The following is a 26,199-nucleotide window of genomic DNA, read 5'->3' on the forward strand; positions in this document are numbered from 1 at the left end:
TTGGGTTCTTCCCTTCGGCCTAGGTTTATCACCCCGCATCTTTACAAAATGTGTGGATGCAGCTCTGGCTCCTCTGAGACTCCAGGGCATTCGCGTATTATACTTTATCGACGATTGGTTGATTTTAGCTCAGTCCGAGCAGTTGGCGGTTCGGCATCGAGATGTCGTTCTGTCTCACATAAAGAGGTTGGGGTTGTGGCTCAACGCCAAGAAGAGTGTGCTCCTCCCAGCTCAGAGGACCACTTTTCTGGGTGTTTTATGGGATTCGACAATAATGCAAGCACGTCTGTCTCCTGCACGTATTTCTGCGATTCTCACAGCCGTAAAGGGGATAAAACTAGGCCAGTCACTCACTGTGAAACAGTTTCAGAGACTGTTGGGGCTCATGGCAGCTGCGTCCAACGTAATCACTTTTGGCCTTTTGTACATGAGACCTTTGCAGTGGCTCAGGATCAAGGGGTTTTCTCCGAGGGGAAATCCATTTCGCACGATCAAGGTCACGCGGCGATGCCTTCGTGCCTTGGTCATGTGGAAGAAACCTTGGTTCCTCGCCCAGGGCCCAGTGCTGGGGGCTTCTTGTCGACGCGTAACGCTTTCGACGGATGCTTCCCTCACGGGATGGGGGGCGGTCATGAGTGGCCGCTCGGCGAAAGGTCTTTTGCAGGACCATCAACGTTCTTGCCACATAAATCGGCTAGAAATGATGGCGGTATTTCGAGCTCTCAAATACTTCCTGCCAGACCTGAGAGGTCACCATGTGCTTGTCCTTCCGGACAACACACTGATGGTCTCGTATATCAGAGCAGATATCCTGTTGAGGCAGGGGCTGAGGCCCGGGGAATGGGGACTTCACCCCAAGGTGGTGGAGCTCCTTTAGGAGAACTTCGGTCAAAACTCAAGTCTACCTTTCGCATCGTTTATACAACGCATTGCCCATTTGGTTCTCCCTGATGCATCCAGCTCTGCTTGAACTGGATGCAACGTATTAGGTGTGGTTGAGGCTACACCTGTACGCATTTCCCGATATCTTTGCTCCCGGGAGTTACTCTCTTCCGGAGTTATGGATACTATGGGCTCGGCCTCTGAGGGGGCCCAGCTCATAGATTCAGGTCTCTCGACTGAGGTCGTGGAGACCATACTCCAGTCTAGAGCTCCCTCCACGAGAAGACTGAATATGCATTGAAATGGAAACTATTCTCTGCCTGGTGCGGAGAATGCCTTCTGAATCTTGCTATCTGCCCTATGGTACAGTACTTGATTTCTGCAATGAATGTTTCTTTTCTGGGTTATCTCTGAGGAGAGATCCTTATTTCATCTGCTCCGTGGTACTTGAGGCTGAGGCCTGCACGTACTTGGATTTGCACCTGGTATGGTGATAGTCTTTCCTCACCCCTTGCCGGGTTGTATTCCTACTAAATTTGTGGGTCATTTGTGCTGCAGGCCTTCTGTCCTCCACCTTAATACAAGCCAGATCAGGAAGAAATTAATCTGTTTTGCCCTGTCCGGGCTCTTGGATGCTTATGTCCACAGAGCTGCAACCTGTGGCATATATATATAAGAGCAGTTATTTGTCTGCTTCAGGTTACCTAAGATAGGTTGCCCTGCATCTAAACAGATAATGAGCAAGTGAGTAGTTGATCTCACTTGCTTATGAAGCGGCCGGACAGCCTTCACCTTTGGCTGTCCCGGCCCATTCTACCAGGAGTATGGCTGCCTCTAAGGCTTTATTATCAGGAGTTTCACTCTGACATCTGTAATGCGGCAGGCAGGTCCTCACCGCATACATTTGTTAGATTTTATGACTTGGACCTAGGCTCCACTCCAGGGTCTAGGGTGCTTGTTTCCTAGTATGCACATGGTCTTCATACAGAACAGGCATTTGTCATATGGCGTCGTGGGTATAGGGTTCCCACCGCGTCTCGACGCAGCTCGAAGTTCCCTTGAAAGGGAACGTCTCAGGTTACGTATGTAACCCTGGTTCCCTGAGAGGGAACGAGACGCTGCGTCGCCTTGCCATACTCCCTGCATGCCTGTGATCGACTTGCTTCGGCTTTCAGAAGCTGCCGCGGTCTGTCGCAGGGGTGCTTTATAGCTTCCTGGTCGATGACGTCACCCACCTATGACGTCTCGTCTTTCCATTGGACTGATTATACACGTGCTTCACGACGCAATCACGCAGAGCGTTCCCACCGCGTCTCGACGCAGCGTCTCGTTCCCTCTCAGGGAACCAGGGTTACATACGTAACCTGAGACGTTTCTACTGTTCACGGTGGTCCAGGTCCAGGTGGTGGACGATCACCTCACTGGGAGAGTTGGCATTAATGGAACAGTTGAAGATAAAACAGATGAGAAAAAGGCAGCTTTCCTTGAGGTGCACTCAATTTTTATATAAGCTCGTTTTAAGATTTTTAAACAGTTTAAAATATCTGTCCAGATTACAGGCATAATTATGTTATAGCATAAAGTAATTTTGTTAAGTGAGAAACCTTATTAAAGGTGTAAAATCCTAATAGCAAAAATAACATAGCTCTAATTCAACAATATTAATGAAAGCAGTTTACATATGATAATAATAATATAAATTAAGAGTTATTTTTCTGAAAGTTATCATAATGACTAGATGACCAATTTCATCTTTCTGTTAAACACAGGGCCATTTGGACACACCCACGTAATGAAAGTTGGTGGCCCCACATCTACGCCACCTGGACAGACGATGATTGGCTGAAAAACTTCAGAATGGGAAGAGGCAGTTTCAAACTACTGACACTCTCCGGCCCTGGCTGACATGACAGACCACTCAATTCAGACAGGCTGTGCCTATAGAGGCTCGTGTTGCAATTTGTATTTGGAGGTTATCCACAAACCTGGAGTACAGATCCATCTCACAACTGTTTGGTGTTGGGTTATCAACATGTTGCACTATCACCCAAGAGGTTGTGACTGCCATAAATGTGGTAATGAAGCCTCTGTACATAAGCCTCTGCAGCAGAGTTCAGGCAGATAATACAGGGTTTTCATGACAAATGGAGATTCCCTCAGGTGGCAGGTGCGATAGATGGAAGCCATATCAAGATCAGAGCTCCACCTGACAACTCATCTTGTTATTACAATCGGAAGGGAGACTATTCCATCATTCTGCAAGGTGTGGTGGACCATAGAATGAGATTTTGGGACATTAATGTTGGACGACCAGGTAAGATACACGATGTCCGTGTTTTCTCCCTCTCATCATTGTATGAGCGTGGCAGTGCAGGCACTCTTTTACCTCATTGGACTGAAACGTTTGAGGGGGTCGACGTGCCTGTTTTTCTTTTGGGTGATTCGGCTTACCTTCTACTAACTTGGCTCATGAAAGCTTACCCAGAGGGAGGAGCAGTAACACCACAGCAGCTCAACTTCTACCACAGATTGAGCCAAGCCCGTATGACCATTGAGCGTGCCTTTGGGTGCCTCAAAGGACGCTGGCGTTGCCTTCTTAAAGAAAATGAGACCCACATAATTTTTGTAAGCCGCATTGTGTCTGCTTGCTGTGTGCTGCATCATTTCTGTGAGATACAGAAGGAGGAATTTCTGGAGGGAGAAACCGTTGCAGAGGAAGAAGGATCTGTACATGATGAGCAGGGACACGCACAGCAGCAACACGACATTAGAAATGCATTGTGTAGCTACTTCACTACTATATGAATGGCCAACACCAGCAAATACTCTGCATTTAGTATTCACTATGTTAAATAGTTAAGGTGTGTTATCTCCCTTGATGAGTTCATTTTCACTTATTCTTATGTGCTAGTATAGGAACCACCACATACTGAACCAGTTTTGTCTGATTTAAAATGGATGGGATGGGAATACTTTTTAGTTTGAAATACTGTTTTATTTCCTGTTTAATTAGTAACAAATGTAAAGTTGACACATCTGAACAAACATTCTTTTTCTCCATTTCGAAAATAAAATGTTGTAGTAGACAGTCCTGCATCAGCAATGGTGTTTGTGACATCTCAGGAAACGCTGCTTGAATCTCCCACTGTTTATTGAAATACACAATTTCCCTGTGTTACTCATGTCATTTTAATGCAGAAAAAAATATATCACAATGCATGTTGCTATATACACAATGCAGTGTGAGTGAGTGAGTGAGTGAGTGAGTATAACGAAGAGAATATAACATGAAAACAAGCAACAGGTTTATTTAGCTGCTTTTGGTTAATGTGAAGTAAACTGGCTGTCATATTGGCAAGGCAAAGTATACTATCTATGCCTAAAGTTACGCCATAACTTCTGAAACAAGTGGTTGGTATTGGCAAGTGCAAAAACTAAATAAACTCACCGTCAACCTCTGTGTCAGTGCGGTATAGCCCGGTCAACTGTGCTAGCATCAGTAGCATCATTGGAATCTGACGATGGCAATGTTGATTTTGATTTTTTTTTTTTTTTGATTTTTTTTTTTTTTTTAATGCTTTATTTCGAACATAAACATAAAACAAGTAACAAAAGAAAGTAGACTGAAAATAAAAGACAAACAAACCAAACAATTAATAATAATAATATGAAACCAACATGTCATAAGCTTATTAAAACCTACCCCTTCTCCACTATTCAATAAACAATCAGTTTTCCCTAATAAACATATTTACATAATACCTATCTACAAAAAATAGAAAATAAATAAAATAAGAAAACAAATACATAAATTATTTACAAAAAAACCCCACCCGATTGCTAAATCCCTTCCTCCTCCCTATACCTTGTGAAAACCATGTGTTTGTACTGCTTCTTAAACTGGGTCACGCTTGGACATCGCTTAAGCTCCACACACAAACTGTTCCACAAGCTCACTCCACAAACAGAAACACAAAAACCTTTTATTGTTGTACAATATTTTTTGTATTCAAGTTATTGCGTTTGGAAACAAAGATGAAGTTCTCAAGGTGAACGCATACATTCACTCTAGGGGTCAAACAACTAAACATCAAGTCAGGAATCTTGGTGTGACACTAGAGTCAGACCTTAGTTTCAGTAGTCATGTCAAAGCAATAACTAAATCAGCATACTATCATCTCAAAAATATTGCAAGAATTAGATGCTTTGTTTCCAGACAAGACTTAGAGAAACTTGTGCATGCTTTCATCACCAGCAGGGTGGATTATTGTAATGGACTCCTCACTGGCCTTCCCAAAAAGACCATAAGACAGTTGCAGCTCATACAGAACGCTGCCGCCAGGATTCTGAGCAGAACCAGAGAATATGAACATATCACACCAGTCCTCAGGTCTTTACACTGGCTCCCAGTTAGATTTAGGATTGATTTTAAAGTATTACTACTGGTATATAAGTCATTCAATGGCCTAGGACCTCAATACATTGCAGATATGCTCACTGAATATAAACCCAACAGATCACTCAGATCATTAGGATCATATCAGCTAGAAATACCAAGGGTTCACTCTAAACATGGCGAGTCTGCTTTTAGCTATTATGCCAGCCGCAGCTGGAACCAGCTTCCAGAAGAGATCAGATGTGCTCCTACAGTGGTCACATTCAAATCCAGACTCAAATCACTTCTGTTTAGCTATGCATTTACTGAATGAGCACTGTGCCGCTGTTCGTCCGACTGTACTGTACTGTATTTCATTTTATTTTTCTAAACTGTTTTAATTATTCTTATTTCTTTTAATTATTTTAATTTCTTCTATGTCAGCAGGGCATTTAGCCCGAAACTGTAAATGCCCACTCAGAAGGTGATAATGTGAAAGTGACGTGTATTAATGTGGGTTTGAAAGTAGAACAGTATTTAAATGACGATATTAAAGTTTTCGTCTGAGAAAGAATGTGAACGCAGTGCTAAAGAAAGTGAAAAGAACGTGTGAGTAAATGAGGGAGAAAAGAAAGTTAAAGGAAAGTTGATAGATGGAAATCGTAAGAAGATTGAAGGTCAAAAGATGGTTGAAAGATTTAAGGGAATCCTTTGAAGGAAAGAACTATAATAACATTCTTTTTTATTTTTAAAAGTACTGTATTTTATTTTATTTTTCTAAACTGTTTTAATTATTCTTTTTTCTTTTTATTCTTTTAATTTATTCTATGTAAAGCACTTTGAATTGCCATTGTGTATGAAATGTGCTATACAAATAAACTTGCCTTGCCTGCCTTGCCTACATGATTTGTGCTGTTTGAAAATGAACCAGGTCAATGAATTTTAATGTTTTTGATTTTAAGAAAAGTAAATTTGTGTGCTCTCTGTAACCAGTATTATGTATTATGTATGTTGAACTATCATGGGACTGTAGTGGATTTTTACCCCTAAACCCAACTATTTAGAATAAAACTGTTGCGTCTACTCATCGACACAGAGCGTCTACAAATCGACACTTAATAACTTTTATACTCCAGCTCTTGCGTCTTCAGTCGACAACTGGCCGAGTCTCTTACCCTAACTTACTTGCTTCCCTAAACTGACCTGCTGCACAGCAGAAATTAACAGACAGACAAATGTCCTCTAAATGCTTCAATAACGGCCAGGAGAGTCTTATAGCAGTTCTCAGGGAATCTCTCCCAAGAAGCAAGGCCGGAGGATCTCAGACAAATTCCATTGAGAATCCCACCGTAAAACACATATACAACAGTTTTTATAGAATCGAGAAAACAAATAATGGCGCTTTTCCACTACACAGTACCGACTCGACTCGACTCGACTCGACTCGGCTCTGTTTGGGTTTCCACTGTGTAAAAGTTGTACCTGTACCTGCTTCCAGGTACTTTTTTTCGTACCACCTCCAGCGAGGTTCTAAAGCGAGCTGAGGCGAGCTGAGGCGATACTAAAATGTGACGTGGAAACACAGCAGACTGCTGATTGGTCAGAGAGAATCGTCACTATTCACTGCGTCATCATTGCACGCGCCAGACGGAGTATCCTGAATAAAAAACAGCAAAAACAAAAACAAAAACATCCAAAAACAGCATACACTCGATTTCCTCCATTGTCCTGTGTGTGTGGGTAGCGGGTGTGTCTCGCGCGTCTCACGTAAAAGATTAAGTCACGGCAGTTTCCTGCGGCGTCGCTATGACGACCAGGTACTATTGTGGAGGTACTATCTGCAATGGAAAACGGAGCGAAAAGCGAGCCGAGCCGAGCCGAGTCGAGTCGAGTCGAGCTGGTACTGTGTAGTGGAAAAGCGCCATAAGACTAACATGTCACCTTCAATATGATTGGTTCAAATGCCCCAACCCTTTTCCTCTGTCACTGGCACAAGCAAACTTTGTTTTAATGATGACTTCATTAGTTAATCACAAGATTCTAACAGACTGTCTAGTTTCATTTCCCAAACTATGTTATTTTTACATATACATACGCACACAGTCAAAGACACAAGTTTTCCATTGGTTTCGTACAGTACATCCTGTTCAAATAAGGTTAGATGTTAGAAACATGGTTAGTTTAATATACAGTTTAAAATTTCCACGACAGGACTCAACAACATCGACCGGATCAACGTCAGGTTTTGTCCCAAGTGTTTTGTCGAGGTCATCGTACCAGGGGAACTTGTCTTTCTCCTTACCTGAGCTGCCTGTTTTATTAAGTGCATCCCGCACTTGTATGTACTGCTGGCGAAGTTTCTTTGCTTTAACCCGGCACTGCTCCACAGACCTGTTAAATCCCCTTTCCCTGAGCTGCTTGCTAAACAAAGCGAATATTTCGCTGTTCTTGTGGGTTTTTGACAGTTGGGACCTAATATGGTCATCAGACCAAATATCTATCAGGCTCCGCAACTCCTCACAACTCCAAGTGTGTCCGCGAGCTGCCATGCTTAAAGTGCAAACTGTCAACAAACATTTCTCCTCATCCCATAATGCACAGCGCAGCTGACTACGGCAACTGGTTTAGTCCACCTCTTCGAGGAGGTCTCGGTAGGCTTGTTTGGTCCGCTGTTGGTGCGCACCCGAGTGCGATTGCCGCATTCACACCTGCCCAAACGAACCGCACCAATGGGGAAAACGAACTCTAGTGCGATTCAACTGAACTAAATGAGGCAGGTGTGAAAGCACCCTCAGACGTGAATCATGGCAGAGTCGACGAAGAAAGCGCGGTCGGAAGAGTGCAGAGACGGCTCTGCGTGAGTGGTATTTACGACAGTAATGTTAAACACAAGTACTCTACAGCGACTCTAGGGGTCGATGTTTGACAAAAACGGAAACTGCATAGTGTGCCTTTAACTGCCCTAATGGTGTGAGTGTTCTTTGCATTCATTAAAGGGTAACTCTCGCCAAAATTGAACCTAGGCTCTTTTTGTTAATCTACCCGAGTCAAACTTTCATGTAAAAGCATAAATAGGATGGAAACGCCACTTTTAAGATTGACTGTATTTTCATTTTAGGTCAAAATGCCTTTTGAATGGGAGTGAATGGGGCACTTCTATGATAGCATCAAAATCGCTATTTTTAAAACACTAAGAAGGCTCGACACAACACCAAACTGTGCTGAAGTATCACCAGAGGCTCTACACATGAACTCCAGCATGGTTTGTGGACACAGAGTTTACTAAAAAGAAAGGTTTTGTACGACTCACTTTATCAGTTTTCCGGTGGCTGGAATTTTGTCAGTCAAAAGTAGTCGATCTCCGAATATATATTTATAAACATGTCACAGAAAAAAACATTACTGGTGTGCATCTTGTGACAAAACAATTGCACTGACATATTTTAAAGGTGCAATGTGTGTTTTTTCTGAGGATCTAACGGCAGAAATGCAAAATAAGATCCATAACTATGTTTTCAGTGGTGTATAAAGACCTTACTTAATGAACCGTTATGTTTGTATTAACTTAGAATGAGTCATTTATATCTACATAACCACGGCCACCCCTTTCAATGAAGGTCGACATATTGTGACGTCATGTTTCTACCGTAGCCGACAGCGAACAAACAGCGCTACAGATCGCGTTTCGTCACTAACTCGATTGACAAACAGCAGAAAAAGACGCAGCAGCAGAGTTTCATGAAAATGAATGTGACTGACCACAGTTATTCTATCGGACAAGAGCCGAAGGAGGGTAAATCTGACTCGAAGAAGAGAAAATATGACGAATCAAGAAAAAGAAGGGAGAAAAAGAAGCAAAAATCATTTCCCTCTACCTCTCCCTCTTCTAGTTACCTCATAGTCAGGTTGTCCCTGACTCTGCAAACGTGGAAAAAACCATGCTGTCTGAACGACGCCACGGACATCGTAACGTTAGCTATTTACCCTTACCTAGCTGCTTTGATGCTCTTATCCATAATTAGCTCTTATCTTTTACTAACTAGCATGGAAAAAAAAGCTGTGCTAAACTCATTGAATAAAAGACAAACACAATGATGAACAAGTAAAAATAACAATCGCAATAACATGTGGTTTAACTGAACAATGAAGTAAATATAATTTAAAATAATATAAAGAAACCTCATGGCTTGACTTGATACTCTCTGCAGACTCCGACGACAACATCTTTTTATCATAAGTCGGCCACCATAGCTTCTCATTTGAGTTTGAAAAGACAGGGAGCGGGCGTCAGTGAATGGCTGTTTGCAATTCGCAATGATCACCACTAGATGCTGCTAAAAATCACACACTGCACCTTTAAGATACGTTCTCATTTAAAACAGCTCAAACATGCATTTTAGTCTAGGACTAGCCTTGTCTGTGAAGCCGGGTATAAATTTAATGGGCTATTTTCTTATAACGTGTTTTAATTGAAAATTAGATTCAAACTAAATTAAAATTCTGCAAGAAAAGGTATATTAAATAAAACCCCTAAATATCATGACTGTGTGGACTATTACACCTTTGTTTTCCTGAAGTATGACCACCAGCTTTCAATTCGTTGGTTTGTGGTTGAGGAGTCACACTGTACATATGGCCTGAAGCCCCTGCAAGGTCATCATCTGTGTGTGACTGATCCCAGAACAGTGGATTGCAGCCATATTTCCATTTTCAGTGCCACAGTCTGTGCGAAGAAGCTTTGGTATGACTCCAAATTGAGTGGCACACTGTAGGTAATAAGCAGCTATAATGTCTGGGTTGTTATTGCTAGCGCCACAGTCACTTTGCGTGAGTAACATCTGTTACGAACTCTTATGATCTAAGGTCAGAAGAGGTAACTTTGAGGTCATGATAACATTTGGTGTGATTGGGGTGGCAAGAGACAACACGTAATGAAGTGATGTGAAAGAAAGATGATTTATTATACATAAGTGAAATAATTCACAATAATAACTTTAGGTGCCAAGGCAGACTTAACGCATACTTACCAAGTTCAACTTCTTCAGCCAAAAACTGGACATTAGAGCCACACGAGCTGCAAAAGGCTGTAATAGTTCTCAAATAGTAGACAAAACATGCCAGCATAGGAAGACAACGGTTGACATGATAACAGTTCAGCTAACGTTAACTATCAGTGGGTGTTCATGAAACAAGAGCAGAGAAAAATTGTCTAAATCAAAATTAATGTATCTATCTTCTGCTCGTTTCATGAATCAATACATTAAGATTATCAGGATATCAAAACATTCAGTGAAAATATTTTGTTAATTTAAAAATCAATTACACATTAAAGGAGAACTCTGTAACTCTAGCGAACTCTAGTCACTTCTTCGCTGATTTTCCCTTTTGTTGTCGCATGTTTTCCCCACGAGCTCCCCCTACAGCTGTGGGGGGGTGTGTATATTTCACAACACAGTCGTAAAAAACTCATTTGCGGCGGCCTCCTCCCCCTCTCTACCGCTGCTCATGTGCGTTTGTTTTGATCGGAGCAAGCCAACTGTATCGCGTGGAGCTATGTCTACCGAGGTGGGTAATCTGGTAATACATCATACATGCGTGTGTGTTTATGTCGAATTGCCGTAAAGCAATTTGTGTTTCACGCTCGTTCTCGTTCTAGTTCTCGCTTATCACGAGACTTCCAATTTCTAACTTGCCGGGACGGTGGTGTTGCAAGTTGCAAGGTTGGTTTTCCACCTGGGAACGCTGGGGGGAGCGGGGAAAGTCACCAATATCACCAGAACAGGTTGTTTAACCATCCAAATGATTTCTAGACAGTTTTATTAAGTTAAAAAAGTTACCAAGTTCTCCTTTAAGATCACATCACTTACACAGAGAATCTCTTATCGTGTCTCGACTCCCGAGGAAATATCGGCTTTTCAGTGCCGACACTGACCCCTAGTGGTCGGGAGCATTTCCGTTGTGTTGCGGCTATTTCGTTGTGTTGTGAATGTATGTTTGCTTTTTAAATTTCGTTGTGTTGTACACTACTGGGCCACCGTACATTACAGTTTCATAATTGACTTAAGATATGTAGGCTTCTTATACCATAGAGGATAAATTAAGTTTTTAAAGACCAGGCTGTAAACTCTGGGCATTTCAGGAAGGCCAGCATTATAGATCCAGGGTACCCCACATTCTGCAATCCAGTCACCAAAAGAGGCCTTCAATATTAGATCACCATTTAATTTTTCATCAGGTTAAATATATAGGTGATAATAGGCTACCTGTTACAACTCTAACTTCACTTCATTATCTTGCAAGACTATTCAACTGCCTTTCCTGTCCACACATCAACAAATATAAAGCCGAATGAAGGGCTTTAATGCCTAGGCCTCCATGAATCCGGTGACCAAGCAATGAGTTTTCTTCATGTGTAAAACCGGTTCTGGTTTAAGGCTGATTGGTTGTAGGCAAAAAAAATAAAAAATCTGGCCTTTTTTTCCTTTAAAAATTCCAAGGGCTGACAGTCTCGATCAATGCCTGATGGAAACAAAATTAAATTGCATATTTTTTTACTCGTAAACAAAGGACAGATGAGAATGCTAGGCAGTTTGCCTTGGCACTTCATGAATTGAGCAGTCGGTTGGAGAATAGGCACCACTAGGGGGAATATCTTACGGGACTAACTTATTTTAGGGCTCTGTGATGCAGGATTGCGTAGGGAACTTTGGGGTATGGTTAGAGCGGCACCAGATTGTTCTGTTGGGGAGGAAAGGCAACCGTACAGTTAAAACCAGCCCCAGATACAACAACATTGGTTGAGGAGAGCAAACAGGACGTCTTCTTGCAGTTAAAATGAGAAATAAAGGAAATAATGGCCGGAATGATTAAAGTTTGTGAAGGAGTGCAGAACTTACAGCCAAGCAGTGATAATGCAGTGATAATGCAGGGATAAAATACCAAACTTTTTCACACGAGTTTGTGTTTCCGGTCTCCAGCATTCGTATACATATTAATGGAAGTCAATGGAACAAAAAGTGTAGTGTGACTGCCCCTTCCAGCTTCGTACTTTTTATTATTAAAGTATAGGTCAATTTTGTATTTATTTTTTAAAGGACATTATTAACCGGTATTTTTTTCTAATCAAACAGTTTTCGGAACGTTAATGTTACAGAAGGAACGCATGAACAGAAACTAGGGTGACCACCATCAAACAAACCAAATGTGGGACGATTATAAGTTTGTGTGGGACAATGTGGGACATGTTACCGACACTAAAACATAACCTGAAACTGTTATATAGCCTAATGTTTATCTAAATTAAAACATTTGTATTCTGCCTTTCAGCTGACAAAAATTCTTTGTTCTTTAGTCCAGAAAACACCATTACACAACAATGTAACATAACATGTCTTTATTTTACATGTCATTTTTTGTGGTTTACAAATTGGTTTATGGCTTTGATATTTAGTTCGCACATGTGGGCGGAGCTGAAACGGCCCTTTCATCTGATTGGTCAAACCGCTTCGTCGGAAGCTGCTGTGTGCTCTTCCTAATTAAGTATTATTCCAAGTATAATTTCTACAAACTGAGCTCATAACTCATAGGACTGATTAATAACAAGTGTATTTAAAAAAAAAAAAAACATACCTAATGTAACTCTCGTATGCAAAATGTATTTGCATTTGTTATAATTTATATCTAATTTAATTTCTTTTTTTCGTTCATGGAGATAGCATGGACAATGTGCCATGTTTTAGTGGAAGATTGCTGCCATCTACTGGAAAGCAAACACATTTAAAATTAAAATAACATGACATTTGAAGGACAGCCACTAGATGGCAGCAGCGCATCACTCACTGGCTCGTTTGCCATTTCCATTGTTTCCATCATATTGTAGGTATTCATCTTCATCAAGTTTTCATTTAGATTTGTGTTTAGACATTATAAAATCATTATTATAACAATAAAAAAAATCTTTAGTCATCTGAAGTATCATTGTTTTTTACAATACAGTCAAACCTGAACATGGTGTTGTGTGTGTGTAGGCCTATATGTGTGTGTTTTTGTATTCGTTCTGCATTGTGGATGTTTTATGGTGTAACCCCTTCATTTCTGTGTCTGCTCCGCATTGTAGCTGATTTATTTTTGGGACAAAATATGTAACAGAGAGCAATCCTATGGATGACTTTTGGGGGTGGGGTTGTTTGTGTTTTGGGTGAGCATTCCCCAATGTGGATGTGTTAACTTGGTGTCGCTCTCAAATCATGTTCAGTTTTGGTTGCATGCATTGTTGTGAAAATAAAAAACATTTTGCACATTACATTTTCAATTGTATTGACTGACTCACACATCTGCCTGCAGACACCCAGCTGTGCAGATTCATTTATAGATTTAACAACATTTAACGGTTAACCCAAGCCAATGGTGACCAATCACGCTTCTGGAGGACCAATGTCCTGCAGTTTAGCTCCAGCCTATTCCAACACAATTCATCAGGAACAAAAGCTGTAACTGGGGTGGTAGCCTTATATACAGTATATATATAACATCCCAGTGACGGCTTTTGTACCCTTTGTTTCTGAGAGTGTATAGCCTGTATATTTCTAGTAATCCTGAAGACTTGCTTAGCTGGTTCAGATGTGTTTATTGGGTTGAAGCTAAACTTTGCAGGACAGGACACCCCTGACATAGGCCCTTTACATTAATTGAATGTGATTTATCAACACCTAGTACATCTTAAAATATAGAGTTCATGACAAATGAAAACAACATAAAGAAAGTATTTTAGTTGTTAGAAAATACTACCAGAGCTTTGATGGACAAACATTATATGCATAAAACAGTGGGAATAAATAATACCTTGAAAGAAATTAGCAAATCTCAGAGAAACATCAAACAATTGAGCATGTAACAATAATAACTTAAAAAGTGCTGTCTTATATTTTACAGTGTTAAAAGGCTTGGTTTTAAATTGTATTACATATGATAAAATCTGTTAAATGTAATTTGTAGATTAATGTATTCGGTTAATTACTTAAAGCATCATGATCCAGTTAATTTAGAATTATTTGTTTAACACTGATTTTAATTTGAACCACTGCAGAAACTCTCCTCAGATCACAATTCATTAATTGCTATTTTTGTATTATAGGCCTTAAATTGAAATATGAATAGGAACTGTACTGTTAACGTTATAGGCTAGAATACACTAAATTACTGGTTATTAAAAAAATGTTGTTAATAGTTTACTTTGGATTAGAAATGCAATCCAACTGTTACTCTCAAACCCTGATAATTTTGTCAGGTATTCAGTATCCTACAAGTTCAACTGATTCAATTATCTTTTTTTATCTCATTCTATTTGTGTGAACTGAGTCCTCAACGCTTACAGTCATACTGTTACATTTCTATCTATTTTCACAATTATTTATTCAGGTGTCTCTCTCTCTCTCTCTCTCTCACACACACACACACACACACACACACACACACACACACACACACACACACACACACACACACACACACACACACACACACACACACAGAGAGAGAGAGAGAGAGAGAGAGAGAGAGAGACACAAAGGTTAGACATGTTATCATGGTCATGTATATTATGTTATTTTTGATGCTCATACAGTAATTATAGCCTAGAGTAAAAAAAAATTTGCCTACATTTTAAGTTTAGAGATACTGAACTTTTTTCATTTATCGAAGGGACATATAGGACCTCAAAAATCATAGGTTGCTCTAGAGTCTATAGAAATAATAACACCAAACTCCATGTCAGCATATTGTAGCCTATGGCTTGCGATCTCTCAAGTGTCGTACATTAGAAGCGAAGCATCGCAGCAGCACTAATTGTGTTCCCAGCAACATATTTCTGCATCAAATGTCAGCGAGTGGTGCAAAAGCTTATTAAAGTGGGATTTGAGTGTGCCGTACGGACTCTTATTCTGGCTGTACTGAAGACGAAGCGGTTTGACCAATCAGATGAAAGGGCCGTTTCAGCTCCGCCCACATGTGCGAACTAAATATCAAAGCCATAAACTGATTTGTAAACAACAAACGAAAAATTAGAAATCGAGCCGAAATCTCATTTTCCGTTTATTAAACTAAACGAATAAACGATCCGTCTTTTCATTTCTAGTTATTCCATTCCAAATGAAATGATCAGATGATACACGGACCATTAACCCTCTACTGCATGAATTTTGATGACACATGATAAAAATTATTTCACATCATTTCCTGGCTCATTTGGGAACATTTTATTGATTTATTGATTTATTGCAGTGGTGTAAAGCACGCCGCCACTGGACTCTGGAGTGACCAATCACGCTTCTCTGACTGGCAATCCAATGGACGAGTCTGGGTTTGGCAGGAAAACGGTACTTGCCTGACTGCATTGTGCCAAGTGTAAAGTTTTGTAGAGGGGGGATTATGGTGTGGGGTTGTTTGGTGGAGGGGGGGTTATGGTGTGGGGTTGTTTGGTGGAGGGGGGGGTTATGGTGTGGGGTTGTTTGGTGGAGGGGGGATTATGGTGTGGGGTTGTTTTTCAGGGGTTGGGCTTTGCCCCTTAGGTCCAGTGAAAGGAACTCCTAATGCTTTAGCATACCAAGACAATTTGGACAATTTCATGCTCCCAACTTTGTGGGAACAGTTTGTAGATGGCCCCTTTCTGTTCTAACATGACTGTGGATGCTGCACATTAGTGTCACTTTGGTGACTTTGGGTGTTCCTGTGCACCCAGGAACCCTACATCTTCCCTACTTGTAACACATTATTTGCCATTGTGAGGTATTGTCCAAGACATCCTTGAAAAGTACCCCTTATCGCATAACGTTGCCCTGAGGCAACAAAAAGAAAAACTGAATTTGTGAACATGCAAAATAAAAATAAATTCACAAAACCTGCCAAAAGGCTTCTCTACAACTTCATACACACACACATATTTTTTTATGTACAGTTCATGTCATTTTAAATATGATTACTAAAGCAAATAATCTTGCTTTCATCTCACACCATGTGCTCCTGTGACCATGTGTCAGAAAAGGACGTCCCGCCTTCAAATGGTGCTTGATAGTGACTCCCAAACCTTATTGGACTGTTCTTTGATACTTTTTCAAACATTCTAATTGGTTGCAATCATTTAAAGAAAAATGTACTGAACACAGGGCTTAAGAAAACTTTCCGTTGCCTGGGGGCAACGCTATGCAGTAGAGGGTTAAGAATATATTAAACCAAAAACTTCCAAAGGATGTTAATTAAAACAACCACAGAAGGGCATAAATTCTGTAGAATTTTAATTTTACTTTACCGAATTATCCAATTGTTTTCTGACAGGGAACACATGGAACCGCTCCACATTTTGATTGACAGCCGTCACAACCTTCTAGTGACCGTGTTTACTCCTTTCTTTTCAACCATTGGATAGGATTTAGAAAACGGCTGTTGTATTTGTACTTCTGATGAAGCGCTGTTAAATATAGGGGGAAAACTACGCCGGAAAAAGAATAAATAAAATGCTTTCTTAAAAAGGCAAAATAACGCATGCACGTTTTCTACATATGATAATTAAAAACCAACAGACTGATGAAAAAGCGGGACATTTTCTCAATATGCGACGTGCGGGACAAGGGGTGAAAATGCTGTGCGGTGCAACGCAAAGCGGGACGCGTGGTCACCCTAACAGAAACGTTAAAATACGTCTAAAAATATTACAATATTTTTCGGTCTTAAGCCCTGGTTCAAATGTTTACCTCATTGCCTTGTCTGAATAAGACATTTCTCCTAAACAATAATAAGCGTAAAAAATTACGCTGCTTAACTGCAGGTTAACTTACCATATGCAGTGAAAAACGATTTAACAATATGTAATTTACTGTAAAAAACAGATTCTGGTGTCTTATTTTGCATTGCATGTTGTTTAGTTAATGTTTAGTGCATGATTTCAGTGGTATGTCTTCTACTCTGATGGGTTTAGGGTTTGTGTGTGGGATACTGTCTACTGTATGTGTTTATTAGCTCATGGAAAGATATTACTCAGTATGTCATCTTCAATATAAAGTAGAGATCTGTCTTCGGGATCTCTGGAATGTTTTATTTTAATGTTTTGTTTTATGTTTAGTTTAATGTTTATTTAAGGTTTATTTATAAAAAGGAGCAAGGAAAGTCTTGAGCTGAGACTCGGGGTGAGGATACAGTGTCATTGCAGGGAGTCTTCAGGATCCTCTGATCCCGCTTTGTGCTTCTTTTAATCTTACAGTTCAAAATACAATCCGGCCTCTACTTCATAAATGCCAGAGGAGAACTGGCCCCCGACTGAGCCTGGGTTCTCCCAAGGTTTTTTTTCTCCATTAGGTCACTTGATGGAGTTTTTCGGTTCCTTGCCACTGTTGCCTTTGGCTTGCTCAGTTGGGGATATTTTGGGGATATTTAATTTTATTTTATCAATCAATAAATTCCACTTGAAACAAACCTTGTTGTATTATTTTGATTTAATACTGTGAAGCTGCTTTGATACAATCTGTATTGTGAAAAGCGCTATACAAATATACTTGACTTGACTTCTTGTGTTGAAAGAGAGATAAAGTAGACAAAAACAGGAGAAATTATACAGTAGCAGTATATAACACAGTTGTTGTATTTAATATGATTCCCCATTTAGCCTATATGATTTATGTTTTGAAACTGCTTGCCTTTTTTAAACTTGAAGAAGGAGATCTTGTACTTCTAAAAGACAATCAGAGCCCTCGTAACAAGTGGCCTATGGCTCTTGTGTCCCAAGTATTTAAAGCACTGATGGGAGAGTACGCAAGGTTCAGTTGAAAGTTACTAAAAATGGATCTGGAAAGGAAGTAAAGGATCTCAGACCAATTACAGAGGTTGTTCTTCTGTTCCCTAAGGAAAATTAAGACTTAAATGAGACATCCTTAGGATGTCTGGCGGGGAGTGTTCTGCTTCTAGTTTAAATGTCACTCAACAATGTATGGTTTTGTATAGTTGTTTTAGTTATGGCGCCCCCTGTGGGAAATATAAGTGATTCAACTTATAAATTATAACTATTAACAAACAATACAAAAAATATTAAGTTGAACATATTTGTCAGTGAAATCATTCCTATATTTATCTGTAATATAAATACGATACTAAAATTGTTATTTATACAGAGATATAATAACATAATTATTATATCATATAATAACATATAGGCTAATAACATATAATATCATAATATCATAATATAATAATATAATATCATAATATCATAATAACATATAATATCATATAATAACATAATATAATAACATATTTATACAGAGATATTCAGTTTTTTGAAGAATTTGCATTAAACTGAATGACAAAAACTTCTACTTCAGCTTATATTGACGGCCATCAACTGGCCACCTATATTAAACAATGAGCTTGACCAGCAAAGTTAATCACAATTATTCACAACATCTACTTATTTTTCAAAAAATCTAACAATATAGGCTAAGTGTGTTGTGGCATTTCACTGAATGACATGCGTTTGTTACTCAGGTACACCCAAAAAGGGTCAAATTTGACAAGCTATAATAAATGATCTGGGGGTATTTTGAGCTGAAATGTCACAGACACATTCTGGGGACACCATCGATTTATATTACATCTTGTGAAAAGGGGCATAATATGTCACCTTTAAAGTAGACTTTACTTTTGTAAATTTAATTTGATGCTGTAGACTTGGAATTAAGCCTTTTCCCCGTTATTATTTGATTCACGGGACTGGACACCAGTTATCTTGCTAAGAAAAATATTTATTCTTATATGTCAGGAGAGAAACTCTGAGAAGATGTTATATTCATGCCAGGTCTATGCGTTTGCGTGTTTCTCTGCCGTAGTTCAGTAAGATTGAGCTTAAATACACAACTGAACGACTTTCCACTTCCTTGTCAGGGAGAAAAAACATATTGTTTAAAGATAGAACGTATATGCTAATGCTTACACATGATACAATCCCCTTTCCACATTAAGAAACTATTTCTCAGTGTATATTAGTGGTATACAAATGCTACATTTGCATCAGTCGAAACATTCAAGAGCAAAACCAAGTGTAGACATCTGAAGTATCATCATCACTGGAACTCTCTGCTAAGTGAACATTGCATTTTACTCGTACCTTTAAGCAGAATACATAATCCTCCCAGCTACCCTCCTTGTGTCTAAAATATGTTCCTTAAACACTTGTGTCCATGCAATCTATAGTCTAACTCGTGCATTTTACACTTGATAATACAACTGATTATGAATATTAATAAAGAATAATACAGATACATAATATTAAATAATGAAATTTTATTCAAAGATGAAATTTTAGTCTTCAGATGCAGACACAAAATGGTGACATATCGTCTTTGACCCATATTGTTATTTATACAGTATATACAGATTGGTCATAAATGAGGCGCTATATAAATACATTTAAATTTAATTTAATTTAAAAGAAGCAAATGTGTCTGTGATGACTTGATGACTTCTTTCCAGTCTTGCAGTCTCTCATGTTCTTGCTCAGACGTGGACAGGCTCTGAGTTTCTGTCAGGTTGGTGTTGGACTTCAGGCTTCGGGTCAAGTCTCGAGCTCAGAGCTCTCAGCAAGTATGTTATTTCCTATCCAATACAAAGATGATATGAACAAGTCATTTCATTTATTATACAGGAAAATTGAAAAGCAACACTTTAGTTACAATAAACGGGCCTGACTCAGTTTAAAAACTGGTTTACAGCAGGTTCCTGTTCTGCAGCAACATAAAACAATGATCACAGTTTCAGCACATTTATACAGGACATTATTATTGACTAGACCGATACAAACAAATAAAACATTAAATACGAAAAAACAATACATGAACAATTAGTGTGTGCAAGTATGACTATCGAGAAGAAACAGTTTATATGACTTTTTGAAATATGTGATGGATGATAATGTTCGAATGTGATCGGGAATGTCATTCCAAATTTTAGCATAAATATAGAAAAAGGATTTCTGGCCGTAGTTGTTTTTGTATGGGGGAACTGGAATGAGTGCCTGTGAGACTGACCTAGTGAAACGTAGTGGTCTCACATTGTGTGTTGGCAGAAGAACTGTAAGTGCTGGTGAAGAGCTATTTTGAATCTGAAAATAAAATGCAATAGCACGACTGTTTACGTAGTTCTGGTAAGTCAAAGCATTTGTGCGTGTGAGCGACTGCAATGATGAGAACACTTTGGAAGGTTACTGTGGATCTTAAGTGCTCGGTAGTATAGTCGTGCTATTGGTTCAGTAATGTCTTTAGTGGTTAGCGACCAGATTGGAAGACAGTAGGACATTGTTGAGAACACAATGGCATGTAGGGAGGTTTCAGAGACCGAAAAGGAAAGATATGATCTAATCTTGTTAAACACATAGAGTTTCTGATTCAACTTTTTTGTTCATTTAAAAATGTGTTCCCGATATGTAAGGTGTGAATCAAGTTGCACACCAAGGTAGTTGTAGGTCTTTGTGACGAAAAGATCTTGATTTGCAAAAGTAATAAAATCAGTAAAAGAAAGACTTTTCTGGGTGAATGAAAATACATACATTCAGTTTTCTTTACATTGATGGTCAGATGGTTCTCTTTCAACCAATCATGTAAGAGGTGAAGATCAGATGATAGTTTGGAATTTATGACATTAGGATTTGCATCAGAGAGAAAAATCACAGTATCATCAGCGTACAGTAAGCATTTTGAGTGTTTACACACTCGAGGGAAATCATTGATGTATAAAAGAAAAAGTATAAGGGTCCAAGAACGCTGCCTTGTGGAACACCCATGTCACAAACTAAAGGTTGGGATATGGCATGATTAATTTTGACTGTCTGCAACCTGTTCGTCAAATAAGAAGAGAGCATTTCTATCACAGATGGAGACAGTTCAAATGAGTGAAGTTTGTTTAGCAAGATCTGGTGGTTCACTGTGTCGAAGGCTTTACGGAAATCAATAAAAATAGCTCCAGTAATGTGACCTTTGTTAAGAGCGTCACGTAATTGTTCAGTGAAAAGTAATAACGCCGACATGGTTGATCTCTTATCACGAAAACCGTGTTGACAGTCACTGAGCCAGTTATTAGTTTCAAGGTAAAACCTTAGCTGGTTATGCAAGACTTTTTCCAGCAACTTGGACATTGCTGGAAGTATTGCAATAGGTCTGTAATTTGAAACTGTCATGATTCTGCCCTCGTGTCCTTGATTTTCTCTAGTCTTGAGGCAGGATCATGACAGACCCGTGTTTTGTGTGTGCAAGCACATGGTCTTTTGTTTGGGCCATGTGCTTGTGTTGTCTCGTTACTTAACCCCGCCCCCTTGTTATCCTCGTTTTGTCATTATTGCTTTACCTGTGTCACCTGTTATGTTATCATTAGTCTCCCTATTTAATCCCCTTGTGTTTGCTGTCCTGTGCTGGTTCATTATCTTACCTTGTGAGTATCCTTTCAAGAGTATTGTCTAGACTAGAGAAAGTGCTGATTCTGTATGTGCTGTTGGTTTATTGTCTAGTTATCTGTCAAGTCTTAGTTAGTGGTGGGCAGATCGAGGCTTCGTGAAGCAATGAAACAGTTGAACCAAATGGGCCATATTGTTTCGAGGCTTCGAATCAATCCGACACCCGTCTCAACGGTGACACCTAGTGGTCACTAGTGATGGCCAAATGAAGCGTTTCGAAGCATTATTGCTTTCTGATACAATTGTGTCGAAAATGGTTCATTACTCGAAGCTTCATTCAGATATAAATTGCAGCACCATCTCCTGGTGAAGTAAATGTAATGCAACAAAGCTGACAACCATAAAATGCAAGTTGGCTTATATGTTAACGCCCCGTTTATTACGTGTTTACCGAGGCGATCAAAGCTGAAACAGTGTTAGTGCTGTGAAACTCATTTATGTAGGTGAATTTTACAGATACTGATGAATTTCATGTGTTCACCTTGATAATAAAACATTAAGCATGATGCGTGTGTGTAATTATTTCTTTACACAAGTACAGAAGATAAGACCAGCTTAAAAAAAAGTTGGAAACCATCACAGAAATTCTAATGGTTTCTATTAAAATACCAATAGGAACCATTGCCTTTTACCATTTAAACCACTACAGATTTTTTTTTTTTTTTTTTTTGTACTGTGTTTGGGACCTATTCCATTAGGATTTAATGCCCCCACCAATAGAACCCAACACATATCAGTAGAGACCCACAGAGACCACTATAATTCCCATTACAACCAATAAAAAGCCCATGAAAACCAAGAATTTCTGTAATGGTTTCTATAGGTTTTTTTTGGCAGGGCAGTATCATGTGTGAAAGCTTTATCTTGTTTGGCTGTGGGAAGCAGAACTCTATAACTTGTTAACTGGTGGGACTGATATTTCTGTTTGTTGAAAAGGATGTGCTTGTGTAACTGGTTGTACTTGTAAAATGTAGCAGAGGGTTTTTGAAGTGTCTGTCTTTGATGCATGTTTTTATGTAACATATCTTCATATGTTCTCTCATTAATAATAATAATAATAAAAAATGTGGCAGAGGGTGTGCTTTGGGTACATGCAAAATGCTTAGACAAAGTGTTCATTAAATGGTATGGTTTTTATTCAGAAATATTATTTTCTCCACAGTCTTTGGTGAAAGGCGATTTCTTTTTTTTAAACAATTTCACCAGCTTTAGAGAATATCCTCTCGCATGGAACAGATGATGCAGGAGTACACAAAAACAGTTTAGACAGTATATTTATATCACATTTCATACACAGAAATTCACAGAAATGAGAAAACAATCTAAGAGAAAAAAAGCCCTTAAAATCTCAAATAATAAAAATGAATGAGAATTTAAAATAACAATTGAAAGAAAATCATTTGGTTTAAAATGTGTTTAACAACATTCACACAGAAATAAAACTGGCTTAAGTTAAAATTGTTAAAATTGCAGTCAGTGTGAAGCAGCACAGTGCTCATTCAGTAAATGCAGAGTTAAACAGATGTGTGCAGATGTTAGCACATATGATGTAAAAACAATCCATTGTACTGTAGTGCTCCATATCATTCACTACATTTGTAAAAATATTCGTATGCAGAAATGTCAATGAACAAACCTTAATCGGGGAAATAAGTTTAAAGTGTTCCCAAACTTGGGAACGACTTCTCTTTCTCGCTGGCTCCATCAAAACACTGAAATAAATTCAATCCACTCTCCTCAACAATAACGCCAATCCAAACACCGACTACTACAACCCACGGTGTTGCCATGGTTTGGCTTCACTTTTATAAGAAATACAGCCGCCAGGTTTCAAACCTGTCAACACTGTATTCGTCTGTCAAAGCAGTCAGGTGGTTCACTACAGGAGTGAAGCAGTGGGCTTGTTCGACTTCATACAGCTCTGCGCAGAACGATCGGCGGCTGACTTGAAGCAGTGCATGCCGGTTAGAAATTTTGTCCGACTTGATACAGCGCCGACGCCACGTGACTGTGACGTATGCCATCAAAGTACCGCGAGAGCGATTCGAGAGTAGCCGGAGAACTCAGCCAGCGCAGCTTCTGAAGAGCGACTGCACAGGTTCTGATGACGACACAACTGATCCACGATTGGCTGGATTCACTGACAACACCGATGACGTGCATTTCAAGTTTATTGCGATGACTTCAGTTTCAGAAATTCTCATATGGACTTTTAAAACAGTTCAATAAGTTTTTATGTCGTCTTCATCTTATAAATCATATTTATTGAATATTGTTTTACTGTATTTACTTTATTGTTAATATAGAGTTTGTGTATGTTTATTTTGCATGACTTTCTTTTTTACAGACCTTTTACAGTATTCAGCAGCATAACCTATTCAAATGAGCATTTTTAATAACTAAAATGTTAATCTTAAAAACATACAATCTAATGTGGTGATAAATGTATGCTCCTATACAAATGATACATAATACATTATGTTCCTCCATTTGTTTGGTTTCTTCATATTCTCTAGTTTATTTTGCTGTGTTTATGCTTCACCTGCATGTGGTTAGCAAACTGCTAACAACTTGCTGTAACTTCAACTTAACAACTGGACAACATTCTGTTCACTTTCAAAGAGTTGGTCTAAATCACAATATAAATCCAACAGAATTGTGCTTTTCTGTATATGAAAATGAATGGTGTTATGTTTAAAAAGTTAAAAAGAGCTCAGCTGGAGGGTACTGTAAATCTTGTTGCTGAAACCTTCTTAAAAAACATACCCACCAGGGAATTTTTTTATAGGTTACTTTTATCATTTTGAATTAGCAGAAACACCCATGTCATACTGCTGAAGTATATATCCAATATGTTATCTTGTTTTGGAAGACACCCTTCCAAAACACCACTTATACACACATCTTAAAAGTGTGTTAATACCATGGTTAATACATAAAGTTACTTAATCACTAAATCATGAAAACAATGGAAATCACTGATAAAAATGTTGAGCCAAAACTGAAAGTGGACTTAAAATGGTAATTGCAATTGTTGCTAACTATTAGTAATAATGAATGGAACAGGTGTTGGCTATGGTCCCATGGTTCCTTAGGATATATAAAGAACCTGCATTGCCCTGTGTAACACTCAACAAAATGGACAACGTAACCATTAATGTGTTAGACAGCAAAGGCAATGTTGTCATGCTAACGGTTTCCAAGGACATCGCTGAAAGGATGCAAAATGGTAAGTAAACTTCATGACTGTGAAATAATTACAAGTCACCAATGTTTTGTGCAAGTGTTTTATTTATCATTTATTCCCCCAGATCAAATGTTCCTTTCTTCTGTCATGGAGAAAGTATCAGCTGTTGAAACAAAAGGTACACATTTACTTAATGAACAAGAATATACAGGAAATAATTCTTGAGTGACACTGACCACATCTACAATCTTGTCTCCAAACAGCTCTCCTCAGTGGCCCAGCTTGTGCTGCAAAGCTCCTCCAACCTCCTATTCCATGTCCCACTACCTCCACTAGGTCGCCGGTACCCCTAAACCTCAGTTTTGTGAAACCACCATCCACCAGCCAGTGCCCCATTACTACCACTAGGCCCCCTGTACCACCTCCACCATCCACCAGCCAGTGCCCCATTACTACCACTAGGCCCCCTGTACCACCTCCACCATCCACCAGCCAGTGCCCCATTACTACCACTAGGCCCCCTGTACCACCTCCACCATCCACCAGCCAGTGCCCCATTACTACCACTAGGCCCCCTGTACCACCTCCACCATCCACCAGCCAGTGCCCCATTACTACCACTAGGCCCCCTGTACTACTTACCTCCACTGTCAAGGACCCACCACCTGCCACTCTGCAACCTGGTGCAGTGTGTGGAAACCCTTCAGCATCCATTCAACCTTCATCCCCTTCCTTCCAGTCAGACAGGCATGAATCTCAAGGTATTGCATCAAACACTGTAAGGAAGATAAATGGCAATACTGTTGTTAAATTACATCATTTTCTTTGTTAATCTATTTCTCTCCTTATCCCCTCCATTTTACAGAAATAACACATACAATGACACTATTTCTACTGGACCTTACAAAAACTCATCAGCAACTTTATTTTCGGAACAAAATGGCATTCTATAAAAAAATACAAAACTTATTCTCACAAAAGGGCTACAACTTGTCAAGTGAGAAAATTCAAAAAAAGCTAGCAAACATGTTAACTACTTATAAGAGAGTGAAAGACAGGCGCCGTGCAACTGGGGAAGGGAAGATCACCTGGGAGTACTATACAGTAAGTTGAAGACTGCTTTACTTTGTTTCTGAAATAACATTGTCATGTCTTACAAGACTGAAACATTGGTCATTTTCATTTTACATCCACCCCCACCAGCTAATGGATGAGTTATTTGGGTCATCGGGGATCGGTACTGCACCACCTGGCACCATTCATTCCACACCT

At 39.3% G+C, this 26,199-nt stretch overlaps 1 protein-coding gene across 1 annotated transcript in view; it reads right to left on the reverse strand.

Annotated features, from left to right (window-relative positions):
• Positions 1-26,199, reverse strand: part of LOC309479783 (uncharacterized protein) — a gene marked incomplete at its 5' end in the record, with an annotated part of 175,423 nt that overhangs the window by 25,469 nt on the left and 123,755 nt on the right. The window lies entirely within an intron of this gene.

This window comes from Leuciscus leuciscus (assembly GCF_965113295.1).
Source record: "Leuciscus leuciscus genome assembly, chromosome: 17".
NCBI classification, from domain to species: Eukaryota; Metazoa; Chordata; class Actinopteri; order Cypriniformes; family Leuciscidae; genus Leuciscus; species Leuciscus leuciscus.